We start from the raw sequence: 22,494 nt of genomic DNA, 5'->3' as shown, positions 1-22,494 counted from the left end.
TGGTTTCTCCAGTGTTCCTTCTACCAACCTCTCCTTCCATAAATTTCAACTTGTTCAAAATGTCAGTTGCTTGCATCTGGTCTCTTGTCTCCAAATTCCCTGTCCCCAGTGAATAGAATTTAAAGTGCTTGTCTTTATCTTCAATCCCCAATGGTTTTGTTCCTCCCTCACTCTGTCTGCTCAGTCAGCCTTATGTTCGTTGCCACATCCTACAACCCTCCAACTCTTCCCCATGCCCATAATCTCACCATTGGTGGCAAAGCCTTTAGTCTGCTCTCTGGAATTCTGAAATATCCTCAATTATTCTTCACTAGTAAGTGGCTGAAGAATCTCATTTGACAGAAACTTGAGCTAGGACCTGCCTTAGGGCAGAAATTATCAGACAGATATCGACCAATTCGCAACTAATGGGTGAACGGTCAATTGTTTAACTGCAATCATCTCCATGGTCTTACCGTTACCTTAATCTCCATGTTGTCTGAATGGAATCATTACATGATGCTATTAATAATAATGAACACTCTGATTTCTATTATTTCACTTGCCTTTCTGTATTTGATCAATAAATACTACAGCTCGACAAGAATCACAGCTTGAAGGGAGAGCTGTTATCTCAACATTATCCTATTAGTGGGACAGAGCAGTTCCCATCAATTGTTGCTGTCAACTTGCACTGTTCAACTCCTCCAGCACCACAATTAATGTCTTCCATTGAAATGGATTACAAATAAACAAACTGTGATTCAGATGCACCTCTCAGGTAATAGGAATCATAGAACTGAAGTCCCTTGAAGATGGCCACCTTACTAAGCCAAGCATTTTTGAGCAGTTTTTGTAGTCAATTTAGATAATTGGTTATTTCTGTTATTGTCTTCTTCTTTGGCCTCCTTATCTCGAGAGACAATGGGTAAGCGCCTGGAGGTGGTCAGTGGTGTGTGGAGCAGCGCCTGGAGTGGCTATAAAGGCCAGTTCTAGAGCGACAGGCTCTTCCACAGGTGCTGCAGAAAAATTTGTTGTCGGGGCTCTCCCCTTCCGCTTCTGTCTTTTTTCCTGCCAACTGCTAAGTCTCTTCGACTCGCTACACTTTAGCCCCACCTTTATGGCTGCCCGCCAGCTCTGGCGAAGGCTGGCAACTGACTCCCACGACTTGTGATCAATGTCACAGGACTTCAAGTCGCATTTGCAGACGTCTTTAAAACGGAGACATGGACGGCTGGTGGGTCTGATACCAGTGGCAAGCTCGCTGCACAATGTGTCTTTGGGGATCCTGCCATCTTCCATGCGGCTCACATGGCCAAGCCATCTCAGGCGCCGCTGACTCAGTAGTGTGTATAAGCTGGGGATGTTGGCCGCCTCGAGGACTTCTGTGTTGGAGATACGGTCCTGCCACCTGATGCCAAGTATTCTCCGGAGGCAGCGAAGATGGAATGAATTGAGATGTCGCTCTTGGCTGACATACGTTGTCCAGGCCTCGCTGCCATAGAGCAAGGTACTGAGGACACAGGCTTGATACACTTGGACTTTTGTGTTCCGTGTCAGTGCGCCATTTTCCCACACTCTCTTGGCCAGTCTGGACGTAGCAGTGGAAGCCTTTCCCATGCGCTTGTTGATTTCTGCATCTAGAGACAGGTTACTGGTGATAGTTGAGCCTAGGTAGGTGAACTCTTGAACCACTTCCAGAGCGTGGTCGCCGATATTGATGGATGGAGCATTTCTGACGTCCTGTCCCATGATGTTCATTTTCTTGAGGCTGATGGTTAGGCCAAATTCGTTGCAGGCAGCCGCAAACCTGTCGATGAGACTCTGCAGACACTCTTCAGTGTGAGATGTTAAAGCAGCATCGTCAGCAAAGAGGAGTTCCCTGATGAGGACTTTCCGTACTTTGGACTTCGCAGGTTGAACAACCTGCCCCCTGATCTTGTGTGGAGGAAAATTCCTTCTTCTGAAGACTTGAACGCCTGTGAGAGCAGCAGGGAGAAAAAAATCCCCAAAAATGTGGGTGCGAGAACACAGCCCTGTTTCACGCCACTCAGGATAGGAAAGGGGTCTGATGAGGCGCCGCTATGCTGAATTGTGCCTTTCATATTGTCATGGAATGAGGTTATGATACTTAGTAGCTTTGGTGGACATCCAATCTTTTCTTGAAGAAGGGTCACTGACCCGAAACGTTAACTCTGCTTCTCTTTCCACAGATGCTGCCAGACCTGCTGAGTGAATCCAGCATTTCTTGTTTTTGTTTCAGATTTCCAGCATCCGCAGTATTTTGCTTTTATCCAATCTTTTCTAGTAGTCTGAAGAGACCACGTCTGCTGACGAGGTCAAAGGCTTTGGTGAGATCAATGAAAGCAATGTAGAGGGGCATCTGTTGTTCGCGGCATTTCTCCTGTATCTGACGAATGGAGAACAGCATGTCAATGGTCGATCTCTCTGCTCGAAAGCCACACTGTGCCTCAGGGTAGACGCGCTCGGCCAGCTTCTGGAGCCTGTTTAAAGCGACTCGAGCAAAGACTTTCCCCACTATGCTGAGCAGGGAGATTCCACGGTAGTTGTTGCAGTCACTGTGGTCACCTTTGTTTTTATAGAGGGTGATGATATTGGCATCGCGCATGTCCTGAGGTACTGCTCCCTCGTCCAAGCACAGGCAAAGCAGTTCATGTAGTGCTGAGAGTATAGCAGGCTTGGCACTCTTGATTATTTCAGGGGTAATGCTGTCCTTCCCAGGGGCTTTCCGCTGGCTAGAGAATCAATGGCATCACTGAGTTCCGATTTTGTTGGCTGTACGTCCAGCTCATCCATGACTGGTAGAGGCTGGGCTGCATTGAGGGCGGTCTCAGTGACAACGTTCTCCTTGGAGTACAGTTCTAGGTAGTGCTCAACCCAGCGGTCCATTTGCTTGCATTGATCAGTGATTATGTCCCCTGATTTAGATTTGAGGGGGGCGATCTTCTTGATGGTTGGCCCAAAAGCTCTCTTAATGCCATCATACATTCCTCTGATGTTTCCGGTGTCTGAGGCCAGCTGAATATGACTGCATAGGTGTTGCCAGTAGTCATTTGCGCAGCGCCTGGCTGTTCTTTGTGCAGTGCTTCTGGCTGTTTTAAGTGCTACAGATGTTAACTCGCTGGGGGCTTTCTTGTAGTTCAACAGTGCAATGCGCTTAGCGGCTATGACAGGTTCCAGCTCTTCAGTATGAGATTGAAACCAGTCTGCATTCTTCTTCGCACGTTTGCCGTAGGTGGTCAAAGCTGACTCATAGATGGCGTCTCTGATGTGGGCCCACTTGGTCTCAGCATCCCCTGTGGGAGTGTTTTGAAGGGCTGTTACAAGTGAATTTAGAAATTTTTGTAACAGCTGTGTATGAGAAATTCTGCTCGTGTGGCCCTTCTGCTTGGAATGATGCAACTTCTTTGGTCTGAGTCTAACCTTGCTGCACACCAGGGAGTGGTCGGTGTCGCAGTCCGCACTGTGGAAGCTGGGTGAGATTTGAACACTGTTTAAGGAGGCTCGCCTTGTGACGATGAGGTCTAGCTGGTGCCAACGACGCGATCTTGGGTGCCTCCATGAAACCTGGTGACAGGGTTTAGTGTGAAAGAACGAGTTGTACAGGTTGGTTATTTGTACAGTTTGCTGAAAGTATGTTTCCTTCTGCATCCTTCTTTACATGTGGCTGTGCTTCTACCCTGCACATCCATTTTGTGGTTTTTGGTGCTACTTCAGGATCTTAGCTGTCCATTGCTGTAGTATCTGTAGCTCAACGGCAAAGCATAATGTGATCTACTCACAGTAACATCATCCAGTTGAAAACAGGAAATGTTTCTCCTGCCAACTAATTGACGAGGTCTTAACTGGTTTTAACAACCTGGAAGCTGAGATATTTGACTGAATATTTCAATTTTTTTTTAAATGACAGAAAACCAGAAGCCAAAACTAATAAAACTGCCAGCTTTCACATCTATCTCCATTGTTGTTGCTATTAAACAGCAATAGAAACAGCCTCCAATCACATCCCCTCCCCGTCTGAGCTTCCCCAAGTGTCTTCCCTTGGCCTTTATTGCAAGGGGTATGGAGTATAAAAGTAGGGAAGTCTTGATACAACTGTACAGGGTGTTGGTGAGACTGCACCTGGAGTACTGTGTCCAGTTTTCTCTTCTTATTTAAGGAGGGAGACTTGCATTGAAGGTAGTTCAGAGAAAGTTCACGAGGTTTGATTCCTGGGATGAAGGGATTGTCTTAGGACAAAAGGTTGAACAGGTTGGGCCGATACTCATTGGAGTTTAGAAGAGTTAGAGGTGATCTTATTGAAACAGATTCTGAGGGGCTCGATAGATGGATGCTGAGAGGATGGGCTGAATTTTCGTAGAGTTTGGAGGCAGCAGTGCCAGAAATTTCACACTACTGCCCCGCTAGCAAGTCTGCTGGCTTGTTTCCACCTCTGGCCTATTTTGAAGGAGGCTGCTTCGGGGGGGTAGTTGTGACGGCTAACCACCCACCAGCAACGGGAAACCAATTAGGCCTATTGCGGGCACTCTACATGTGAGATTTTCCAGACAGCAGGCAGGACACACTGCTGAGTCTGAAACCTGTCAGATGGATGGGGATGGAGGCCTCCCAGCGGCAGGCTGGAGCACCAGCAATGCCTCATTTAATTTCTACCACTCCCATCCATGCAGCTGTGATTGCTAGAAGACCACAGCTGTGGCCACGGGCTGTCCTGTGGAGGAGCTCCCCCTCCACCACATTGGTCTGGCACATTTTATTTTTAAATAAAGGGCAGCTCCCTCTTGAAGGGCCATCGCAGTCACCCACCTACTTTAACAGCACCCACCTCTGACGGTGGGGCTGCCAATGTTCCAGTGTTGGATAGTCTCCTATTGGCGCTCCAGGCTCGGGATATTTGGCTGCCTCCTGCAAAATCTCCCTCTGGGTCCCACCACTGGCATCAGTGGGTTCCTAACCTGCATTTCATCCCAACGGCTGATGTTTCCTCTCGTGGGGATATCTAGAACTAAGGGCCTCCCATTTAAGATGGAGGAGGAGGAATTTCTTCCCTCATAAGGTTGTGAATCTTTGGAATTCTCTACCCTCAGGCAGCTGTGGAGGCTGGGCCATTGAATATATTCAAGGCTGGGACAGACAGATTTTTGAGCAATAGAGGAATCAAGGTTTAGGGGGAGCAAACAGGAAAGTGGAATTGATGCCAAGATCAGATCAGCCGTGATCTTATTGAATTGCAGAGCAGGCTCAAGGGGCCATATGGCCTACTGCTGCTCCTTTTTCTTATGTTCTTATTAAATAAAAATGTGTCTGTTGCAAACTTATCGACCCAATCTTGAAAAGGGCAGAAAACAATGTTAAGGTACTGTTTGCACTGACACTTAATGATCTGGAACATAATGAACTAATTTCCTCACTATGCAAATTGAAGCAGGTTAATTAACCATTCATGACTGAGGACACCCTTCCACAATCATTCATTTACCTGTAATAAGCTAAGTCACACTTAGCTTTTCCAAGAATATTGCAGTATGAAAGTATTCCCAGATGTAGCTACATGAGAAAATTCTTAGAGATTTGACATACTCTCATTTAAGGCCAATTGATTTGGATCGCTTTCAGTTTAAGCTATGCCTTCTTTAATAGTAAAATTAGAGCAGCAATTCCTTTATTTTTGTCCAAATGTTGGACAAAAGCTGGTGTGAACTTGTTTTTGAGAAGGTATTTAGCGTTATCCCTGCAAAGTACACCAGACTGGTATTAACACTTCAACCATTTCAGAGAAACAAATTTGAACATGATTTTCACAAGGGAATGCATTAAAATTGTTTCAATTCTCAAGGAAGGGTTTTCATAAATAATAATCAACATAATTGTTTTGACTAATTGTTGTGATCAATCGGAGTCTTGCAGTATTGTTCGAGATATTCGTGTCTTGCACCAGGCCAGTGAGCAGCTGGTAAAAATGAAATTGCTTCCATCATACATGCTATGTTCTGCATAATTTCTAGTGTTAATGGAAAGAAAACATCAAAGAATTGCAGCTGTTTATTCTTCAATCCCAATTTTAAGGAGTGCTGGCGTTCATTCCACAGTTCCTGGACGTCAGAAGCAAATATTGACTCCTGGGGGAATCTTTGCAACCATCATCCTGTCAATAGTTCAGTGCATAGCTTATAATACCATGTACATTCAACACAACAAATTATTCTATATCAATTTATTTATTTATTTAATTACTTCAGAAGAATGCCATATCTATGATGTGTACACATAATAAGCAATTTGTAATTCATTTTTCAGAGCTTACATTGATAAACAATATTTGGTTAAATCACTGTGCATTTTGTTCACACGGCGTTTACCAAACCATGCATTAATTGATTAGAACCATTGCAATGGTTCTTTATACATTATGTTCTGTACTTGGAGAAACATGGTATATCGTTCATATTACTTCAGGAAAAGGGCTGGGTGTTGCAGTCTTTCCAATATTATTTGTAGTGGTATTAGGTTGAGTTCCTCTTTGCAGGGCTTCAGATAGAGTATTGCTGTCATGTCTTTCCTATTATGACAGTCATACAAACATACGAACTAGGAGCAGGAGTAGGCCACTCAGTCCCTTGAGACTGCTCTGCCATTCAACAAGATCATGGCTGATCTGATTGTAACCTCAACTCCACATTCTCGCCTACCCCCAATAACCTTTCACCCCCTTGTTTATCAAAAATCTATCTAGGGCTGCCTTAAAAATATTGAAAGACTCTGCTTCCACTGCCTTTTAAGGAAGAGAGTTCCAAAGACTCATGACACTCAGAAAAAAGTTCTCCTCATCTCTGTCTTAAATGGGTGACCCCTTATTTTTAAACAGTTACACCTAGTTCTAGATTCTCCCACAAGAGGAAACATCCTTTCCACATCTACCCTGTCAAGACCCCTCAGGATCTTGTATGTTTCAATCGAGTTGCCTCTTACTCTTCTAAACTCCAACCCATACAAGCCTCGCCTGTCCACCCTTTCCTCATAAGACAACAGCCCCCATTCCAGGTATTAGTCCAGTAAACCTTTTCTGAACTGCTTCCAAGCATTTACATCCTTCCTTAAATAAGGAGACCAATACTGTAGACAGTACTGCAGATGTGGTCTCACCAATGCCCTGTATAACTGAAGCATAACCTCCCTACTTTTGTATTCAATTCCCCTCGCAATAAACGTTAACATTCTATTAGCTTTCCTAATTACTTGCTGTACCTGCATACTAACCTTTTGCGATTCATGCACTCGGACACCCAGATCCCTCTGCATCTCAGAGCTCTGCAATCCCTCACCATTTAGATAATATGCTTCTTTTTCTATTCTTCCTGCCAAAATGGACAATTTCACATTTTCCCACATTATACTCCATTTGCCAGATCTTTGCTCACTCACTTAACCTATCTATATCCCTTTGTAGCCTCCTTATGTCCTCTTCACAACTTACTTTCCTACCTACCTTTGTGTCATCAGCAAATTTAGCAAACTTCATCCAAGTCATTTATATAAATTGTAAAAGGTTGAGGCTCCAAAACTGACCCCTGTGGTACACCACTCTTTACATCTTGCCAACCAGAAAATGACCCATTTATCCCTACACTCTGTTACCTGTTAGCTAACCAATCTTCTATCCAGGCTAAAATGTTACCTCCTACACTAGGAGCTTTTATTTTCCGCAATAACCTTTGATGTGGCACCATATCAAATGCCTTCTGGAAATCCAAGTACAGTACATCTACCTGTTCCCCTTTATCCACAGCACATGTTACTTCTTCAAGAACTCCGGTAAATTGGTTAAATGAAATTTCACAAAACCATGTTGACTCTGCCTGATTACCTTGAATTTTTGTAAGTGCCCTGCTATAATGTCTTGAATAATAGCTTCTAACATTTTCCCTATGACAGATGTTAAGCTAACTGGCCTGTAATTTCCTGCCTTCTGTCTCCCTCCCTTTTTGAATAAAGGAGCTATATTGGCTATTTTCCAATCTAAAGGAACCTCTCTGAATCTAGGGAATTTTGGAAAATTAAAACCAGAGCATCAACTGTCTCACTAGCCATGTCTTTTAAGTCCAACAGGACCCGGGACTTGTTAGCCTGCAGCTCCAACAATTCGTTCAGTACCACTTCCCTGATGATTGTAGTTTTATTGAGCTCCTCCATCTCTTCTATTTCTTGATTTACAACTATTTCTGGGATGTTACTTGTATCATCTATGGTGAAGACCGATGCAAAATACCTATTCAATTCATCTGCCTTTTCTTTATTTTCCCTTAATAATTCCCCAGAATCATTTTCTATCGGACCAACACCCACTTTGTCGACTGTTCTTTCTTAAATATCTATAGCAACTTTTACTACCAGTTTTTATATTTCTATCCAGCTTTCTCTTGTACTCTAATTTTTCCCTCCTTATTAATCTTTTAGTCGTGCTTTGCTGCTTTTTATATTCTGTCCAATCTTCTGACCTGCCACCCATCTTTGCGCAATTTTATGCTTTTTCTTTAAGTTTGATACTATCTTTGACTTTTTTTAGTTAACCACAGATGGTGAGTCCTCCCCTTGTGATTTTTCTTTCTCGTTGGAATGTATCTATTCTGTGTATTCTGAAATAGCCCCTCAAATGTCTGTCACTGCATCTCTATTGACCTATCATCACTTAACCTACTTTGCCAGTTCACTTCTACTTTCATACCCTCATAATTACCCTTATTTTAGTTTAAAAGACCAGTCTTAGACACAGTCTTCTCTCTCTCTAACTGAATGTAAAATTCAATCACATTGTGATCATTGCTGCCTAGGGGTGCCTTCACTATGAGGTTATGAATTAATCCAATCTCATTGAACAATACCAGGTCTAGTAAAGCCTGCTCTCTGATTGGCTCCAGAATGTGCCGTTCTAAGAAAATATCCTGAAAGCATTCTGTGAGCTCCTCATCTAGGCTATCCTTGCCCATCTGACTTTTCCAGTCTATATGTAGATTAAAGTCCTCCATGATTATTGCCATACCTTTCTGACAAGCACCCATTATTTCTTCCTTTATACTCCATCCTACCATATGGTTATTGTTAGGAGGCCTGTACACCACTCCCACAAGTGACTTCTTGCCTTTATCATTTCTCATCTCAACCCAAACTGCTTCTACATTCTGGTTTCTTGAACTTGGGTCATCCTTCTCTATTGTGCTAATATGATCATTAATTAACAGAGCCACCCCTCCACCTTTTCCTAGCTTCCTGTCCTTCCTAAATGTCTTGTTCCCCACAATATTCCAGTCCCAATCTGTCATCCTGCAGCCATGTCTCTGTAATGGCTATCAGATTGTACTTATTTATTTATATTTGTGTTTTCGGTTCATCTGTTTTGTTTCAACTATTACATGCATTCAGATACAGGGCCTTTAGTTTTGTCCTTTTATTATTTTTGTAACCTCTAGCCTTGTCTGCTGATTTACTGTTAGATTTGTACTCACTGTCCCTTCCTGTCACGATTTGTTTATCTTTCCCCATATTATTACCTTTCTCTCTTGCCTTGTCTCTACTCTTTTATTTACCACATCTTCCCAAACTTGATCCCTTGGCCCCACTATTTACTTTAAACCCCTCTCTGCTTCCCTAGTTATGCAGCTCACTGAAACACTTTTCCCAGCACGGTTCAGGTGTAGACCATCCCAATGGTACAGCCCTCACTTTCCCCAATACTGGTGCCAGTGCCCCATGAATCGGAACCCAATTCTACCACACCAGTCTTTGAGACACGCATTCATTTTTCTAATCTTATTTGCCCTACTCCAAATTTCATGTGGCTCAGGTAATAATCCAGAGATTATTATCCAGAGATTATAAGAGGTTCTGCTGGTTAATTTGGTGCTTAGATCCTCAGACTGACAATGCAGAATCTCTTTCCTTGCCCTGCCTATGTCGTTGGTACCTACATGGAGCATGACAACTGGATCCTCCCTCTTCACACTATAAATTCTGCTCCAGCCCAGAGCAGATGTCCCGAACCCTGGCACCGGACAGTCAACACAGCCTTCTGGACTCTCGCTCTTTGCTGCAGAGAACAGTGTCAATCCCCCCCCCCCCCCACTATACTGTCCCCTACCACCACTACTTTCCTTTTTGCTCCCCTCACTTGAACGGCTTCCTGTACCATGGTCAGTCTGCTCATTCACACTACAGCACTCGCTCTTGTCCATACAAGCTGCTAGAACCTCAAACCCGTTACTCAATTGTAAGGGCTGTGGGTCATCCACTTCCACCTTCTCGATCCCCTTAACTGCCTGACTCGCAGTCACACCCTCCTGTCCCTGATCACGGACTAAAACTGACGACCCTATCCTAAGGGGTGTGACTGCCTTCTGGAACAAAATGTCCAGGTAACGTCCCCCCTCCCTAATGCATCATGGTCTCTGAAGCTTGGTCTCCAGCTCAATGACTCTGAGCCGAAGTTCCTCAAGCTGCAGACACTTACAACAGACGTGGTTGCCATCGATTGCTGTGGCATCCAGGAGCTCCCACATACTGCAACCATGACACATCACCTGTCCTGCCATCTTTCTTGTGTCAATTAAATTTATTTTTTCTTAATTAATTTATAGTTCCTCTCCTTACCGAACTCCCTCATTTACCAAACTCCCTTCTTTGCACCCTCCAGCAACACTCAATGCAGACAAGAATTTATACTCTCTGAATACAATGATATGTCAGGTTTGCTAGAGCTCTGCTAGAGCTCAGAAACCAGTTTAAGCTAGCTATCTAATTAACTAGCTACAGCTACTCTGAGAGCTTGTATACCCGTGTTTAAAACTGTAAGAAACTTAACTTAAACTGTAAGAAACTTAAACAGTAATTTCAGTTAATTGCTAAATGTAAACAAAACAAAAACTAGACTTGAGAGATTAACCCTTAAAATCCACTCACTTACCGAACTCCCTTCTTCACACTGTGCCCTCCAGCAGCACCCAGTGCAATTAATTGTATTTCAAGGACTAACTTATTTCTTTGATCCACACTACTATTCTCTTGTGCCAAAGAATGATTATTGAGTTTCGAAAAAAAAAACTTCCACTGAGCCTTTCATTGCTATAGTGCTTGCTGTCATTAAAACAACACAGCTTTTTCCAGTTGCATTTGATTTTTAAGCAATTACTGACTATCTGTGTAGTTCTACAATTCAGGACTATTCTTCTGCCAGTCAAGGTAAAGCTTCCATCTCCACATTATCCTTTTGCCATGCCTGAAGTCCCATGTTGTTTCATTCCTACTTCATGATTTACCTCACCTACTGCCCTACGTTTTTCCAATGTTGCTAGCTTTTTTTACAATGTGATCCTTGTCCATTGACTTGATTTTCAAGAGAAAAAAAATCTGTACTGCTATTCCCACTCTAATGCAATCATATTAATATCCATCAACTAATTCTGACGACTGTTTATATGATCTCTGCAATATTCCTTCAATCAGTCCTTGTACCTACTAGAGATTCATCTGATCTGCACCATTTAATACTTTAGATACCTTAAAAGATGCTTCCCTTAAGCTGCTTTTAAAGCAGGTGTGAACTCCTTTTTGTAAAGGTATTTAACCCCATCCCTTCTTTGCCACAAACTGTACAGTTCAAGCTTTTCTATGACGACAGAGGTTATTAAATCTTTCTTCATAGCTTTACACTTTACATATAGGATCATTCTTGTGGTTCTCTGCAATACCACCAATACAGGCACATCCTTTTTGAAGTGTGATAACTGGAACGGCATATAATATTGCAAGCAAGTCTAACCACGGCATTAGAAAGCTTCAGCTGTAAAGTCAGTAATGCAGTCCTTTGAATTTGATGCTGAACTGAGATCATGGGCTGGATTTTATCCAGCCCTTGGAGGCAGGTGGGAGACAGACAAAATGGCGTGGGGTAGCATGTCCGACATTGTCCTGCCCCTATGCCATTTTGTCTGCAGACAGGAAGCCAGCTGGGAGGCCATTTAGGCCACTTAAGTGGCCCATTAGGAACCATTTAAGAGCCCTCTCCCCGCTCCACAGTAATTTAACTAAAGGCGGATGGGCCTGCTGCTGTGTGGAGACAACCTCTTAGCGGGTTCTGGGTTGGGGAGGGCGGGGGCTCCTTCCTCTAGAGGGACTCCATGGCTCACGGAGTGCCGCCTCCTCGCAGCAAGAACCTCTCCCTCCCGTTGTCCGAACCAACCACCCCATCATCCCCTTGCTGGGGCCTGCCTAACTGGCCCCAGTGACCCTGACCCCACTTTCCTTGGTCCCAGGGCTTCCTCCACCTTCACTGCTCTAGGCCTTCTGCAGTACCAGCAGTACCAGCAGTGGCCACCTTGCACAGTGGCACTGATGAGCTGCCTGTTCTGATTGGCTGGCAGCTCTTGGGGAGGGATTTGTCCCTTAAAGGGGATGGCAGCCCCAAGGGCGGCAGTTAATTGCCTGATTGCCGTTGAGTTTAGCAGGGGGTCCGATAAAGGGCTGAGATGGTGTTGCTAACTACCCACCTCCCCCGCCAGTCACCGGGATCCCTGTTGCCGAAATGGTATGTTTGTCTGATTACAAGTGATTGAAATTTAAAATAATTCATTGCATGTGAAATGTTTGAAGGATTTTTGAGTGATGTGACAAAGTTCTATATAAATTCAAGTTATGTACACCTTTGCCTATCCTCTGCAATGATCTAAATTCTTCTGTAAAGAATAATCAGCAGCATACTTCATTCTTCCTGGACTCACTATTTTCAAGTATTTTGCAAAGTTAACAAGCTTACACGTGCATCCAGATTTTCTTTGTAGATACATTTAAAATAAAATTTCCAGGAAGGGTTTCCAGGATGGAAATAAAATGCCTCAGGGTAAATCTCGGTCTTCACCACCTGGACAGTAATCAAACAGAGTAGATCCCCCACCCATGAGAGAATCAACCTGATTTTCATTTCATTGAATATTGGGCAGGTTCTACAACAGCTGTTTTGCCAGATTACCACCCATGCAGTGATGATAAAATTTTACCCAGGGCGGTATTTAATGGAGGCAACAGGGGTCTTGCCTGCCGGGTGAACCGGTGAAGAGCTGGTGAGAACCAACGTTGCCTCTTTTTGGGAAGGCCCCCCGCATCACGTGCCAATTAGGCACTGAACTGGGCAGCAGCAGGCCTTCCCTCAGATTAAGGACCCTGGAGACTGTAGTCCTGCCCAATGAGAGGTGCCAGCCAATCAGGGTGATGGTGGGAGGGATTTTTGCAGGGTGGGGATTGCAGAGGAGGGGGAATAGGGGGGTTTGCAACAAGGATGGTGGGGGGGATGGCTCTCAGTGTGCTACCACCCCTTCTCTATGCTGGGTCCCTTGATCAGGCACTGTGCATTTGAAGAAGGGACACCCCCCCCCCAACCACCCACTCCCCCTCCCCCCCCCCCCAGATGGGAGCCAAAAGCAACCCGCACAGGTTTGCTTGTTGTGCTCCCTGTCTGGTGACAGGCCCACCGTTGGGCTAATACTGGCAGCAGTGGAATGAGGCCCTTAATTGGGCAATAATTGCCCACTTAAAGGCCTCAACTGGCAGCAGGGCGGGAAGGTCATCCACAGGCCTTCCCACCATTGGGGTGGTGACGTGGTCCCCACCCACCACCATCCCGCCCAATAAAATGCTCTCCCCACTTTCAAATGTGCCATGGGGGAAAAGAGCATAAAATTCTGCCCTCAGTAAAAAAACAGCCAAGAAGAGCACAACATGGCCTATTTTAATGGCAAAACCAGTCAGTTGGTCACCAGAAGATTCATAATCCAGAACTAAATCAGTTAAAGCTTATTGTGACTGTAGGACATGGCAAGAATATGTTAAATGCTATGCATTCCTATCACGCCTATATCCGAAAAATATTAACACCATTAAATAATATTGACAAATCCTCAATTTAATTGATACATTAGGAACCATTGTACTTCCAGATCTTTTTCGTGGGGGGAAACTTCCATGCTGTGGAAATCTGCATTTAATGATACACATCTGGCAATTATTAAAGTAATGCTTGTTTTCCAGAAGTACATGCCAAGAAATGTCAAAAACTGCTCTGATTCATTCTGAGGTGAATGCAATTGAAATTCAGGGGAATCAATTCTTTAAAGGTGCAAAAGACCTGTACAAACTAAATCCATTTAGGATCAGCTAAGTCTTATTTCACCTGTCAAAGCATCAGAATTTCTTTTTAACTTTATACAACGTAGTCAGTAGAGCCCATCTTATTCCTACGATATAAATATAAAGTCAAAGCAGTAAAAGTACTGAAAGTCCCAACAGATCAAAGTTAATAATGTTACAGCACTGATCACAAAAAAACCCAGAAACCTGTTTGTAAATGTGAGTGGGCTCTGTTTTTAATGAGAATTTATTTAGTGATTGCTCAAAGCCTCGCAATTGCAAAGTGCTGACATGCAGGCTAAACCTGCAAAACAATATTCACGTGAAACCTTATGTCATGAAAACCTCATGTCCATTCATTTGTCTAAAAATGAAATGCTACTTTTTTTTTAATGAGATCACATTATCTTTTTCATCACAATCATGATTGTGGACAGGAATTTTGTTCTGAAAGAACTCTGGAATTTTTTGTCCAAATTACTCCTTCCACAGATTTGATTTGTTATCCCCAATTCAAAAAGTACTTTCAACGTAAAATTATAAGTTTCTTCTCTATAAAACAAAGCAATGAAATGATATAATCGCATTTAAAGTCATCAGGAATCTTTTGATTTAAACTCACAGTTTCAAACCAAATTTGTTTGCTTAAAATATCCAAAACATTGGTAAAATTGCAAGCCTGTAATTAATTTTACAATAAAGATGACTTCTGCAGTTTACTACATTGAGTAATTATACAAGAATGTTTATGTATATATTTAATATTCTGCATCTGATAAACTCAGGGCTGAAATTTGACTTCAGCAGGTAGAAGATTGGCTGCTCGTTATCCACCAGGCCTGACTCCAGGATATTCATCTATTCTCATATCTTTGCTATTCAGTCTAGCCGACTGCCTTCTACAAATAATACTGTCCTCCCTCTCCTCTCCAAGCCTCTACCTCGAGCAGTGGAGCATTTCACTCTACATCTATTCATATAACATCCAACCCAGTTCTCTCCCATTTATTTATCCAGCTCCTTTTCGAAGGAGTTGAACAAAATCAAGCTCAAGTGTTTTCACTGTGAGTTTCCTCCACATGGACAGCACTGTAAAAGAGCAAAGTAGCCTTTTGTTCTGTGCAGATATCAATTTGATAAGATTAATTGTAATTTTTGTTTTTATTATTTGAGCTAAAAATTTAAATTTGTGCTACAAGTATGTCCTGACTTATTGGTGAAAGAAATCAGTGCCTGGGCTCACGCCCATGAATTTATCATTGTAGCACAAATTAAAATTTTTAGCTCAAATGAATTTATCATTAAATTCATATTTGGGGATTTCCAAGACGGTGAACACTCATTTCTGGAGAGAAGTTGGTCACTTAAACCGAGAAGTATTGCAACATCTTTTGCATTGTAATATTTTCATTGCAATTGAAAGAATGGACGTAATTGCCTCACTTAATATATCCAGTGAGCAATTATACGACACAGATCAGGAAAGTCCCAGTTTTGACCCTCACATTAGCACCCGGGAAGCTACTGTTGGGTCTCTGGAGATTATAATCAGCCGAAATTTCCGCTCCTGATCACTGTCAGGGAATTCCTGCTGTAGATCAGCATGTCTGGACATCAGGGGAGGACATGCTCAGGGTCAGCTATGACTTACGTTAGTCAAATAGACTAGTGAGACCCCTACATTACCCCACACAGTTGAATAATTGTGGGTTGGGTGAAGGATCACTTGGTACCTGCGGAAGCATAACCAGCAAGTAGTCAACACAGTCAGAAGAGGAAGGGAGGGGAGGAAAGAAATGGGAAAAAAGAGCTTATTTTTCCTGTGGCTGTTCTTTAAACAGAAATCAAAGTGGAAAAACTACTCTATTTTGCTTATTAGCTAGATCTATAGAATACATCCATGTGCTTTCTTATTTGTGAAATAGATCTGATTTTCACTGTTTCCACTGTATCTCTCAGCATCACTGACTCAATCTTTGTTGACAGCCCCAATGCTGAGGACATGTCTTGCTTGAGGCCAATTCCAGGAACACACCAAAATACTGTATCGGGAACATTAGGACATGTATCTGTATCACAGTTCCCCAAATGGTGAATTGAGTGGAGACCAGTTACTTCCCCACAGGAAGGGTAAAAATACCCTCTGCTAACTCTATAGGTTTAATAGTTTTAATAGAGCTCTTTAATTTATGGATGCTGAGGCATTCCTGCCTCCTGGTAGTTTCCCTTTATTTCTCTCATTTCTGGAGTGAAGTTGGTCACATAAACCAAGAAGTATTGCAACATCTATTGCCTTTGTAAAATTTTCATTGTAATTGAAAAAAATGGACGTAATTGGCTCACTTAATATATCCTGTGAGTAATTAAACCACACAGACCAGGAAAGTCCCAACAATAAAAGTGGTGGAATAGCATTGAATTCCAGTCTTGGCTACATCCCATGGCTGGCAGGTCATTAACTGCAATCCAGATCCACATGGAGTTACAGGTCTGCCAAGGGCCAAAAGCTAGATGTAGAAATGTGCATGAGTATTGGTTCACGATGTGAGATTGCACTAGAGATACTGCCTTAATTATCTATAGTATCAAAGTCACAAAGACTCCCATCTCACCTGTCACTGGTAGTGATAAGATAACAACACATAACTGCTGGTAACAATAATCCATAATGTCAAAAAGTACAATGTACCAAAGCTTATCTGTTTTTGCAATGAAATGAAATTAATAACTACAATACACAATACGTTTTCTTTTTAAAACTGTAGTTTCTGGCCTTTTTCATTTCACCCACTCCTGCCAATGTTGTGTATCATTCCTTAGGAACATAGCAACAAGTAGGTGGCCATTCAGCCCCTTGAACCTGCTCTGCCCCTCAATTAGATCATGACTGATCTGTACCTCAATTCCATTTACCCACTTTAGCTCCTTTGATGCCCTGACCTAACAAAGAAATCTATCAATCTCAGTCTTTAAAGCTCCGATTGTCAGAGCATCGCCAGCCTTCTTGGGGAGAAAGTTCTAGATTTCTACTACCCTTTGTGTGGAAAAAAAGTACTTTGTGATTTCACATTTGAATGGCCTAGTTCTATCTTTAAGATCATGGCTGGAATTTTATGACCCCCCCCCCCCCCCCACAACCACAGGAGCAGGCTGGTGACGGGAAGGGTGGGGGGGAGGTGATGGGTGTAAAATTGAGTGGGAGGAGGGGAGGGGGCCGTTCCCGATGCCTTCCCACCCTCACAGCAATTTTACCGGGACGGTGGCAAGAAACAGCCTGCCCACCCCAGGCCTATCAAAGCCCTTAAGTGGCCAATTAACTGCCACGTAAGGGCCTTCTCCCACCACTGCTCATATTTTACCAGTGGCTGGTGGTCACCTCATTAGACATTAGGTATTAGACCTGCTGTGTCTTGTTATTTTCATTATGGAACCAGTGGACTTGTACATCATAGTGTCATAGTCCAACTTTCTAACGTAGCTACAAGTGATGTCATATGATGTCAGAAAGAGTTGAACACAACAGACATCCAGTGACTTGGAGCAAACAGAATCTCACAGAACAAAAGGAGGTCATTCAGCTCATGGTGTCTGTTTCAGCTCTTTGAAAGAGCTATCCAATTAGTCCCACTTCATTGCTCTTTCTCCATAGCTCTGAAAACTTTTCCTTTTCAAGTATATATCCAATTCCTTTTTGAAAGTTACTACTGAGTTTACTTCTGCCACCTTTTCAGGTGGTAACTTCCAGATCAAAACAACTCACTGCATTAAAAAAACAAAGTGATTCCTGACAATGCAGCGGCCCGCTGATGTCATCAGAGCGCTCCAAGCTGCGCACATGCACAAACGATCTCCTGCACTCAGATGCTGTGCATGCGCAGTCTACGTTTTGCCTTGCCAGGAAAACGCTCTCCCCCTCGGCCACTCACTCCAGGCTGCTCTCTCCCCACTCCTCGCTTCCCACGCCCCACCCTCCAGCTGCTTGCTCCATGCTTCCCTCCCCAGCCCTCCTGCTCTCTGGCCGCTCGCTCCCCGCTTCCCCTCCCCTTCCTGTGGGGAAGGGGGAGTGAGCAGCCAGAGAGCGGGATGGTGGGGGGAAGTGAGCGGCCGGAGAGCAGAATGGTGGGGGGGGGGAAGAAGGGAGGGGGAGAGGCTGGAGAGTGGGAGGTGGGGGGAAGTGGGGAGCGAGCAGCCTGAGAGCGTGATGGTACTGAAACCTGACTGAATTACAGAGGGTGTGCAGCACTGTCCAAAGTGCTGTTCTTCCGATGAGACTTTAAACAGCGCAATGTTCTCCCAGGTATCAAACATGTCCATTGTGTGCTGCCATGGGTTGAAGTTGTTTTTCTGTGATAAATTGAGCAGCGCCATCTTTCATCCTGGCAGCTGCCTGAATGCCACAGTGACATTTAGGTGGAACAGGCTGCATTTGCGCCTATGCTAGTACAGTGCCACCTTGTGGTTGCATTGTCAGCAAATGCAGCCTAAAAAAATCACCTCCTCTCCTGCATTGCTCTTGTGACAATTTTCTTAAATCTGTGGACTTTAGGTGCTGACCCTCCTCCCAGCAGAAACAGGTTCTTTCAAATGTTCAATCAAGAGGCATCTTGGAACAGTCTAGTCATTTTGCCCACTGCATTAGTTCTCTTTAATTTTTTCCACATTTTTCTTTTCACATTTTCTGATCTATCTGCCATGTAAGTAACTCCTCTTTTTTGTTAAAAGATTTATGTTATCTTTTTCATCTATTATGTCTTATCTAATGATTACTCTAAATGCTAATTTCGGAGGACAAACATATCACAACCATGCCAAATCAGGTTTGAAATAAGACAGAAACCCACTTCCTCTTCAAACATAAATACAAAACATTTCAAATGTAACTTACCCAAAGCCAAAACATACAGTTTTAAGTAGAATGGGAAATTTCAAACCCAGTTTATAATTTACTGCTTCATCACTCCACCTGATATTAAACAGTTAAATCTACTAACCCTTCATACTCAGGCACGATAGTTTGGAGAAGGAATGACTCGGTTTTCAGCAAAGTGAACAGCGTATGCATCTCCCCACCAGGGACCAGCAAAACACAGAAGTGAAAAGATCGATGTCCTCTGCACACCAGTATTAGAGTCACTTTCGGAAAGTGCATAACTTTACATATTATAATGGGAGCTGGTGCCTGCAGAACCAATTTCCCTGGGGTATGTTAAACCAACAACCAAACCACGTCAGTAATTGAAAAAGAACAAAAATATAAACAGTAACTCCAGGGAAAAATTCAAGTCTTTCACAAACTGTTTGGCACAGCTGTTTCCTTCCCAATGCCACAAAAAGTAATCACAGACATCTCGTGGAATTAGACACGTGGCTTTTGTAAACTTACCATTAAAAAAAGAGTTGCAGGAACAGACGTTTATGAGTGCACAGTTTTTAATGTCCTGTTTACCGTTGTTCTTACATTCATAGTGCGTGAAAATGTAATTAAGTTAATGTAGAATCAAATTGAAATAAATTATTAAAATAAAATGTATTTCTAATGGAATAGATTGTCTAGCATGTTACTGAATGATGAAATTCAGAGTTGATGAATGTTGGTTGCAGCCTTCTCTATACAGAAATAATACTTATTTCAGCTCTTGGCTATAAGGAAAAAAGTATGGGATAAATAATTAATTTCAACTTAGCCTGATTTACACTTTAATTAAACTACAAATTTTCTTCTGCTAAAACTTTATCTTTAGCTGTACTTGGAAACTGCATACATTCTGTGGCCATGCTTAAAGTTTCAAACTATAACCAGGTAACCATTTCAAATTAAACTTTGTATTATAAATAGTCACATATCAGCTGTCATATTGAAACCCTATTTATCTTATGGAGCCACTGACAAGTGACTGCTATATATGGTGGTTTAAAATTGACATTCGTCTCTATCCTAGAATTATATGAGTGATCAGATAGCAATAGATAACCAGAAGATGGCAGGCTGGAAGCATAGTAATTTTATATTTGGTATAAAGATATTACTTCAAAAGTGAAGTTTTCATTCTAATGTGCTAACCCAATTTTGAAGGCTCAAGTTTCACTACTAAAACGTCAACTGCCATTTTAACTATCCACATTTCACAGATTATCTACACAAGAAAAACTCAAATCTATGCTACATTCCAACAAATAATATTCCATTACATATACCCTGCAAGCTTACACCATTCACTATTCAAACAATAAGATAAAGGTGGGGCTGTGTTCTTCAAAGAGGTGATATTAAAAAGGAAGGCCCACATGGACCAAAATAAAGCTGTGGGGAAGGAATCAAGACATCAAATACACTGACTGATAGAAACAGGCACCTTTGCCCACTGGAGTCTACAAGCACAGTAGAATTTCAGAAGACTTCCCAATACCTCTACCATAGCCTGCTGATGTTTAACAGTAGCGGCTGGCTGAATTAATTAATGGCTGTTTTGCCCAAGGCAAGATAATTATTCCTTTGTTGTCAGCTTGCTGGTAGATACGAAACCTGGCTGTCCTGCTAACATTAACCTTGGAGCTTCTGCAAAAAGAATTGATCAGTGTCATTAAATAATATGAGGATGTAATGTGAACAGGATTTCAGAAATAAGTACTGCTTTGGATCACCCTCACATACAGCTTCTCTGAATCATTTGTATCGGACACATGTAGGTTTCCAGAGAAATAAATCCATGAACATCAACTTCATCATCACTATTATGGCTTGTCATGCTTTAACATGGAACTCCTCTCTAATAAAGTACTCTACAGAACTTACATATAAATGGTTTGCCTATAAGATTTTGGACAAAGAAAATAATGCTTGAATATAGCTGCCAGGCTGGCTAATACTGTCTTGGATTGCATTCTGTCTTCAATGACCTGGGAAGTGACCTGCATTCCTTAAGACTGATTATACAATGAATTTGTCTTCTGTGTTTACTGCAGCCCTCTTACACAGCAGCTCACTTGGGGCTGATACTGAGCATTCCGAGGAAGGCCTCTGACTCTACCCCAGACCTCACAGTAAAGGATGAATTTCACAGAAGCATGGGGCAGGCAGGCAGGTTCCCAGTATGTACCTATAGCATTGAGGGTTGTTGCCAGCCCCGTGGTAATTGTGTCTTTCCCCCAATCTTGTAAATACCAGCAGGGATAGCACTGATGGGTGTGATCCAGGAGATTATATGAGTCTTCATGGGTGGGGAGCACTGGGGTCATGATGTTTAGCTGCAGCACAACTGTACGGGGCAGGCTCGATGCACTGGCTGGTCCTTTTCTGCCTATTAGCTTGATATATTTCAAAATGTTAGGATTCCGAGGCATTTTTGAGCCAGTGTAATAGACACAGGAATCTGTCAGATCTCATATTTTAAAACTTGAGCATTGTACATTTTGAAGAAGAAAGTTTAGCCAGGCTCACACCTGGTATTTTTATCATGGATTTCAAGCAGCAATTGCCATGGGGAGGCTCCTGTTTCTGTAGAATGAAATAAGAAGTCAGTTCATCTGCTTTGAAGCCTAGTATCCCCTTAGGGTAGATTTTATAACCTCACAGACTTGTGCAGAGCTTTGCATGTCGGGAGCACTGATCAGGAATTCAGGAAGAGAGGTTAGTGAGTCCTGTAGGATTTTCTGTCCATTAAAATTCCCAATATAAACACCTGAAGCTCTGTATCGGAATCAAAATCTGCTGTACCCTTTAGCACATCTTTAAAGAGACTGTTTAGTGAGAGAAGGATTCCTTTATTTTGAGGTGTGAGGAGAATGCCTGCACAGGATACATCTATGTCAAATCCTGAGCCTTCAGTTGGTGCAGGAAGATGACAGGTGGTGTACTCGTCAGCTTCCCGCTGTCATGCCATCTTGCCAGTGGTGAGAAAGGAGGCTGACTACACGCCTGGCCAATAAAGGGCCTTTTCCTGCCCCTGCGAGGATTTCACCAGCACTTGCTGGGGTGCTTTCTGCCGTGTGGGGAGAATGCCAGGTAAACCCTGTCAGCCTCCTGGCGGGCTCCAGTGGCGGGCGAGTTTTGGCCTACGGACAGACCCCCTCCCCCCCCACCCCATGCCAATGGCTGCCCCTGCGGCAACGGCGCCACCTGCCCTCAGTGACCTCCCCCCACCCCCCTTACTGGGGTTTGCCTGACTGAACCCAGCGCCCCCAGGCCCCACTTAACTGACTTTGAGGGTGCACGCCATCGATGTGCCCTCATCTTCCAGTGGCCAGTGCTAGTGATGGTGCTGCTGAGCTGCCGACCCTCTGATTGGTGGGACACCTGCCACCTCCGTAAAACCCAGCCCTATATGT

General features: G+C 43.2%; 1 protein-coding gene across 4 annotated transcripts in view; it reads right to left on the bottom strand.

The window, feature by feature from the left end:
• Nucleotides 1-22,494, bottom strand: part of sema3c (sema domain, immunoglobulin domain (Ig), short basic domain, secreted, (semaphorin) 3C) — a 296,068-nt gene that overhangs the window by 243,879 nt on the left and 29,695 nt on the right. For 2 of the 4 annotated variants that reach the window (XM_068059194.1, XM_068059200.1), the window contains exon 1: nt 19,161-19,293. The exons of 1 other annotated variant lie outside the window; for it this stretch is intronic. The gene's annotated coding sequence lies outside the window, so the exon portion shown is untranslated. Of the gene's footprint in view, nt 1-19,054; nt 19,141-19,160; nt 19,294-22,494 lie in introns of those variants that run through there. One more of the 4 variants, XM_068059197.1, reaches the window with a different exon arrangement.

The sequence above is a fragment of the Heterodontus francisci genome, chromosome 27, assembly GCF_036365525.1.
Source record: "Heterodontus francisci isolate sHetFra1 chromosome 27, sHetFra1.hap1, whole genome shotgun sequence".
In the NCBI taxonomy this organism is placed as follows: domain Eukaryota; kingdom Metazoa; phylum Chordata; class Chondrichthyes; order Heterodontiformes; family Heterodontidae; genus Heterodontus; species Heterodontus francisci.
The sequence above is the reverse complement of the archived record's forward strand: the minus strand, read 5'-3'. Positions and strand labels throughout refer to the sequence as shown.